The sequence below is a fragment of the Protopterus annectens genome, chromosome 15.part0 (genome assembly GCF_019279795.1).
Source record: "Protopterus annectens isolate FY-2018-M chromosome 15.part0, PAN1.0, whole genome shotgun sequence".
Taxonomy (NCBI): domain Eukaryota; kingdom Metazoa; phylum Chordata; order Ceratodontiformes; family Protopteridae; genus Protopterus; species Protopterus annectens.
The window spans coordinates 87,949,236-87,957,469 of record NC_056749.1 but is presented as its reverse complement, the minus strand read 5'-3'; positions in this window follow the sequence as shown (position 1 = coordinate 87,957,469).

The window sequence follows — 8,234 nt, the reverse complement described above, 5'->3', positions numbered from 1 at the left end:
AAAGAAAGAAGTGCAGTAAAAAATGGAAGATAGAAAAGACTGACGAGGTTAGGAAGGAATACTGCTTGGCTAACAAAGAAGCTAAGAAAGGAGTTGCAATAGCAAAGAATAGCACATCAGAGGCACTCTGCCAGCTTCTGCAAAGTGACTCAGAATTTGGCACAAAGAAACTATATCAGGTTGCAAGACAGAGACAGAAAAAAGATAGTTAGACACCCTTCATAAGGAATGCCAACAATCTGCTCGCCAATCCATAGGACATCAAAGGCAGATGGAAGGGGTATTTCCAGAAGCTTCTGAATGAAGAAAACAACACAGAAGCTGTACTGCCCCAGAAACAGCCTATAATGATAGAAGAAGAGGAGCCCACAGCACTAAGGAAAATGAAGTCAGGGAAACTGGCAGACTCAGGTGAGGTCACAGCATATATGATTAAGATGCTTTGTGAGATAGGGGAGAAATGGCTCCTAAGGGTACTCATAGCAGTGTAGAGAGAAATATCCCAGATGACTGGAGAATAAGCATACTTGTACCAGTGTACAAGAAGAAAGTTGACATCCACAACTGTGTGCAGTACAGGGACATCAAACTCCTATCACATTGCATGAAAGTACCGGACGGGGTAATTGATAAATGAATATGCAGCATAGTAGAAAGTAAAATGGGAAATGAGCAGTTTGGATTCAGATCAGGGTAAGGCACAATTGACCTGATATTTTCAGTGAGACAGACAATTGAGAAGACCCTAGAGATGAGGAAAGATTACAACTGGGTATCCCTAGACTTTGCGAAAGAATATAACAAGGTCTTAAAAATGATTTTAACAGTACTGTGGTGGTTCAAAGTCCCAGAAACATTGGTATAATTTGGTGATAGACTACATTAGCAAACAGGTTTGCGGGGACGAATCAACAAAGTTGGTATATGCTGATGATGTGGCATTACAGGCAGACTCTGAAGAAGAACTTCAGCAAAAGATAGGAGAATGAAATGCAAAATTGAAGACACATGGGATAAAACTAAGCACAGATAAGACAGTGGTAATGTAAGAAAACTGGGGAAATCAGAAGAATCTGAGAATTGAGATAGAAGGGAGGGCAGTGGAACAGGTAAATTGCTTCAAGTATTTAGGAGGGCTTATTGAGGAGAAGGGAAGTCTGAATGAAGAGATCAAAGCTAGAATCAGAGGGGCTGCAGCCAACTGGCATAGCATCTCAGGGGTAGTCTATGACAGAAGAATGCCAAAGAAGCTGAAAAGTAAGGTGTACAAGATAGGGGTGCAACCAGTACTACTGTATGGTACAGAAACCTGGACAGCAAAGGCAGAGCAGATGAGGAAGCTAGAGGTGATGGAATGAAGTACTTAAGAAGGGTGGCAGGATGTACACTGTGGGATAGATGAAGAAATGAAGACATAACAGCAGAAGCCAAAGTAACTCAATTTGCAGAAAAGATCAAAGAGAACAGATTACAGTGGTTGGGCACATGTGCAGAAACACAGAACACAATCTGGTGAAGAAGATTTGGAACAGACAGGAAGAAGGTAAGAGGAAATGGGGACATCCAGGAAACAGGTGGATGGATTGAATGAAAAAAGGTCTGCAACAGTTAGGCATGAGTGTCAAAGAAGGCAGGAGTATGGCATATCATCAAATTGAGAGGATGGCAGTTAACAAAGTACCCTGACCCCATGTAGAAAATGGGAAAAAGGGGTCTGATGATGATGATGATACAGAGATACAGTTTGTTAGGATGAAAGTTAAAAGATCACAAAGGAGAAGATGGTAATTAAGATGGGAGAGTTCATTCTGCCAGATACAAGCTGAAAAATCCAGGAACCAGATGGAAAAAGAAAATAGTTGGAAATATTTAACCTGCAAGTGGACTAAAGAACTCAATGAAATTGGGACAGGAAGAATCCTTGATTTTCTGTTCTTTAAAGAAGATACGTAAATCAGGGATCCATTGACTAAAAGAGATTGTGCAACAGTATGGTACACAAGGACCATGGAGAAGGAGTCAAGAAGGTCCACAAAGCTCAGGGTGTAGGTTATGGGTACCTGTAGACTTTCAGTCTCCTAGCTTTTCCGCTCTTGGAGAAAATTAACTTTTCAAGGGTATTTTTCTCTATGCAAAAACAGGCTGGAAATGCATAGAGAAAGCAAAAAACAATAAATGGTCATACTGAAACTGACGGTTAAGCCAGAACCAGGGTTGAAGTACCCCTTTGTAGGATGGATAGTACCCTGCATACCTGCAGAGATTCAGCCTCCTAGCATTTCTCCTCTTAGAGAAATACTACATTTCAGGGCTATTTTTCTCTATGCAAAAACAGGCTGGAAATGCATGGAGAAAACTAAAACCAATAAACGGTCATAGTGAAAGTGGCAGTTAAACCAGAACCAGGATTGCAGTATTCCTTTATAGGATGGATAGTACTCTGCATACCTGAAGAGTTTCAGCTTCCTAGCTTTTCCCTCTTGGAGAAATACTACTTTTCAGGTCTATTTTTCTCTATGCAAAAACAGGCTGGAAATGCATAGAGAAAGCTAAAACAAATAAACGGTCAGATTGAAAGTGGCAGTTAAGCCAGAACCAGGATTGCAGTACCCCTTTGTAGGGTGGATAGCACTCTGCATACCTGCAGAGTTTCAGCCTCCTAGCTTCTCCCTCTAGGAAAAATACTAGTTTTCAGGGCTATTTTTCTTTATGCAAAAACAGGCTGGAAATGCGTAGAGAAAGCTAAAACCAATAAACGGTCATACCAAAAGTGGCAGTTAAGCCAGAACCAGAATTGCAGTACCACTTTGTAGGGTGGATAGTACTCTGTGTACCTGGAGAGTTTCAGCCTCCTAGCTTTTTCCCTCTTGGAGAAATACTACTTTTCAGGGCTATTTTTCTCTATGTAGAAACAGGCTGGAAATGCATAGAGAAAGCTAAAACCAATAAACGGTCACACTGAAAGTGGCAGTTAAACCAGAACCAGGATTGCAGTATTCCTTTATAGGATGGATAGTACTCTGCATACCTGAAGAGTTTCAGCTTCCTAGCTTTTCCCTCTTGGAGAAATACTACTTTTCAGGTCTATTTTTCTCTATGCAAAAACAGGCTGGAAATGCATAGAGAAAGCTAAAACAAATAAACGGTCAGATTGAAAGTGGCAGTTAAGCCAGAACCAGGATTGCAGTACCCCTTTGTAGGGTGGATAGTACTCTGCATACCTGCAGAGTTTCAGCCTCCTAGCTTCTCCCTCTAGGAAAAATACTAGTTTTCAGGGCTATTTTTCTTTATGCAAAAACAGGCTGGAAATGCGTAGAGAAAGCTAAAACCAATAAACGGTCATACCAAAAGTGGCAGTTAAGCCAGAACCAGAATTGCAGTACCACTTTGTAGGGTGGATAGTACTCTGCGTACCTGGAGAGTTTCAGCCTCCTAGCTTTTTCCCTCTTGGAGAAATACTACTTTTCAGGGCTATTTTTCTCTATGTAGAAACAGGCTGGAAATGCATAGAGAAAGCTAAAACCAATAAACGGTCACACTGAAAGTGGCAGTTAAACCAGAAACAGGATTGCAGTACCCCTTTGTAGGGTGGATAGTACTCTGCATACCTGCAAAGTTTCAGCCTCCTAGATTTTTCCCTCTTGGAGAAATACAACTTTTCAGGGCTATTTTCTATATGCAAAAACAGGCTGGAAATCCATAGAGAAAGCTAAAACCAATAAATGTGTCATACTGAAAATGGCAGTTAAGCCAGAACCAAGATTGCAGTGTGACTTTGTAGGGTGGATTGTACTCTACTCACCTGCAGAGTTTCAGCCTCTTAGGTTTTTCCCTCTTGGAGAAATACTACTTTTCACGGATATTTTTCTCCATGCAAAAACAGGCTGGAAATCTATAGAGAAAGCTAAAACCAATACATGTGTCATACTGAAAATGTCAGTTAAGCCAGAACCAGGATTGCAGTGTGACTTTGTAGGGTGGATTGTACTCTACTCACCTGCAGAGTTTCAGCCTCTTATCTTTTTTCCCTCTTGGAGAAATACAACTTTTCAGGGCTATTTTTCTCTATGCAAAAACAGGCCGGAAATCCATAGAAAAAGCTAAAACTAATAAACGTGTCTACTGAAAATAGCAGTTAAGCCAGAACCAGGATTGCAGTACCCCTATGTAGGGTGGATACTATTCTGCATACCTGCAGAGATTCAGCCTCCTAGTGTTTCCCCTCTTGAAGAAATACTACTTTTCAATGCTATTTTTCTCTATGCAAAAACAGGCTGGAAATGCATAGAGAAAGCTAAAACCAATAAACGGTCATACTGAAACTGTCAGTTAAGCCAGAACCAGGATTGCAGTACCCCTATGTAGGGTGGATACTATTCTGCATACCTGCAGAGATTCAGCCTCCTAGATTTTTGCCTCTTGGAGAAATACTACTTTTTGGGGCTATTTTTCTCTATGCAAAACAGGCTGGAAATGCATATTGAAAGCTAAAACCGATAAACGGTCATACTGAAAGTGGCAGCTAAGACAGAACCAAGATTGCAGTACCCCTTTGTAGGGTAAATAGTACTCTGCCTATATGCAGAGTTTCAGCCTCCTAGCTTTTCCCCTCTTGGAGAAATACAACTTTTCAGTGTTATTTTTCTCTATGCAAAAACAGGTTCGAAATCCAGAAAGAAATCTAAAACCAATAAACTGTCTTACTGAAAAAGGCATTAAGCCAGAACCTGTATTGCAGTACCGTTTTATAAGGTGGATAGTATGCTGCATACCTGCAAAGTTTCAGCCTCCTAGCTTTCCCCCTCTTGGAGAAATACTACTTTTCAGGGCTATTTTTCTCTATGCAAAAACAGGCTGGAAATGCATAGAGAAAGCTAAAACCAATAAACTGTCATACTGAAAGTGGCAGTTAAGCCAGAATCAGGATTGCAGTACCCCTTTGTAGGGTGGGTAGTACTCTACATACCTGCAGAGTTTCAGCCTCTTATCTTTTCCCCTATTGGAGAAATATTACATTTCAGGTCTATTTTTTTCTATGCAAAAACAGACTGGAAATGCATAGAGAAAGGTAAAACCAATAAAAGGTCATACTGAAAGTGGCAGTTAAGCCAAAACCAGGATTGCAGTGCTCCTGTGTAGGGTGTTTAGTACTCTGCTTACCTGTAGAGTTTCAGCCTCCTAGCTTTTTCCATGTTGGAGAAATAGTACTTTTCAGGTCTATTTTTCTCTATGCAAAAAAAAGACTGGAAATGCATAGAGAAAGGTAAAACCAATAAAAGGTCATACTGAAAGTGGCAGTTAAGCCAAAACCAGGATTGCAGTACCCCTTTGTAGGGTGCATACTACTCTACATACCTGCAGAGTTTCAGCCTCCTAGCTTTTTCCCTCTTGGAGAAATACTACATTTAGCACTATTTTTCTCTATTCAAAAACAGGATGGAAATGCATGGAGAAAGCTAAAAAACAATAAATGGTCATACTGAAAGTGGCAGTTAAGCCAAAATGAGGATTGCAGTAGCCCTTTGTAGGGTGGATAGTACTCTGCATACTTGCAGAGTTTCAGCTTCCTAGCTTTTTGCTTCTTGGAGAAATACTACTTTTCAGGGCTATTTTTCTCTATGCAGAAACAGACGTGAGAAAAATGTTAAAAAGACCAAAAAAGGGAAAGCGCTATAATATCTCCAAGGCAGAGATGTTGGCCTTAAAAGACCTCAGCCAGGACAACAGCAGACGAGTAATGAAAGCAGATAAAGGTGGGGGCATCCTGGTGACTGACATGGCCACCTACAACTCAAAAATCATAGCTATGCTGGACAACAATAACTGCTATGAATGCACAAGCTTGGACCATACCACAGAAGCCTTCAAGGAGCTCAACAGATCCCTGGATGACATGTATAATAAAGGCATCATCAGCTCCAATATAAACAATTTGCCAAAAGTGCAATTTCCAAAACTCCCACAGCTCTTTGGAATCCGCAAACCACACAAGAACCTTCTCGACCTGCCCTACAGACTGGTAATTGCGAGTGTCGGGTCTATCACCAAACCACCAGCTATCTACTTGGATTTCACACTAAAACCCCTGGCAGCCAACAACCAATCCTACTTTCGGGACTCTATGGACTTTCTCACCAAGATAAAGGACATCAACCTAAATGAAAACTCGATCCTGGTCACCATCGACGTGGAGGCACTCTACTCAGTACTGCCCCACGTCTATTGCATACAGGCCACCATCGAGGCCTATCACAAAGATTGCGCAGTCCTGCCTAGAGAAACAGAAAAACTCAGCTGGCTACTATCCCTGGTCTTGGAGAATAACTACTTCAAGTTCAACACCGACATCTACCGGAAGACCACAGGGATAGCCACGGGAGCTGCCATGGCCCCCAACCTGGCCAACACAGCTCTGAGAAAATGGGAGATGGACTTCATCTATTGCTCCCCCTACTTCAATCACATGACATGCTACTATCACTTCATTGACAATATCTTTTTGGTATGGGAAGATGACAGAGAGACCCTGGAAGAATTTCTCAGCTACACCAATTCCACTACCAACTTCCTGAGGTTAACGCACAAGACCAGCTTGGAAAAAGTAGAATTCCTGGACCTCATGGTGATCAAGGACCTGTAAAAAGGATGTGTGAACCATGATCTCTACAAAAAACCCACCAGGGTCAATTTCCTGCTTCATGCGAAAAGCATGCACCCTATCAGATTGAAGAGGAACGTCATCGGATCTCAGGGGCAGAGGGTGGCCAGGATAACCAGGGACCTAGACAATTTCCTACGCAACATCCATGAGCTAGAGAAGGATTTTCTGGCCAGGGGTTACAGCAACAGACTGGTTAGGGGAATTTTGGATCCTATCACAGAGCACAGAAAAAATGACAACTACAAAATCCACCACAGTGGCAAGGTCAAGGATCGTTACAATAAGGAACAGCAACTAAACTGCATCCTCCAGTACTCCATGGATTACAGAGACATTCAGAAAATCATCAAGGACAAATGGCCCATCATCAAGAACAACTGTCACTTCGGGCATATCTTCCCGGATGAACCCAAATTCACCCTAAAGAAATGCCCCAGCATCATGGACCATCTAGAAAGAGCACCCAGAGGGGATATCACCAGCCCAAAAGGCACCTTCCCATGTAGCGTACCACCCTGCCATTACTGCAAATATATCAACAAGGATCAGTTTGTATGCCCAAACAACAAGACCTACTAATCTAAGGTACTAGGCAACTGTACCACCAAAGGAGTAGTGTACAGAGCACAATGCTCAAAATGTCAGGCCTTATACGTGGGAAAGACCATCAATATGCTCAAGACGAGAATAGCGAGACATGTATTTGACATCCAACATGGCATCACCAGCAACCCTCTGGCAATGCATGCAAGAATAAAACCAGGCCAGTGGACATTCAGATTTCATATCTTGTAACAAGTGAAACATGACCCATTCACAGGGGACCACAACTCACATCTTGAAAGTAAATAACTGACCTGGCAGATTGAACTGGAAGCCAGGAAATCACCTGGACTGAACACCACAGAAACAATCATCCCCATTCTCAACCTCAGGACTCTGAACCACGGGCAATATGGCTAAAAAGAGCACCAGGTAAGTGTCTCTAAGTACCCACCCCTCCTTTTGTACATATTTTGGTTCTTGGAAGCACAGACCTGCTGCCGGCCTTCTTCATTATTATTATTACTATCACCTTCTTCATTATTATTATTACTATCACTATTATTATTTTTGCTAACACTACTAATGTGATTCATTAATTTCAAAATGTGTAAAGTTGTTTCATATTTCGGTTAAATATTGACAGTAAGCCTTGAAAGTTATGAGCATAATACCGGCTGATATATGTATAAAGGACTACAACCATGTATATTGAACAAGAATCTTGCACAAGAAGTTACATTTATTCCTTACTGTAGAAGAATGCATTTCAAAAACATTGTGTCACAATCTCTGAGTTCTCTTAAAAGATGGGATTTAGAGGGAATGTGTTTAATGAAAAGCTTTAATCCAAACAAGAGCTTTCTCAATAGTCCCCTAGTCACATAGCCTATGTCAGATATGTGTCTAGACATATGATATTGTGAATACAGATTCATTATGATGTTTTAACTTCTTACTGTTTTTTTCTGTTTTTCATGCTTTTTTTCCTGTTTTTTTTGTCATGTACCACTAATACCCACATAAGCAT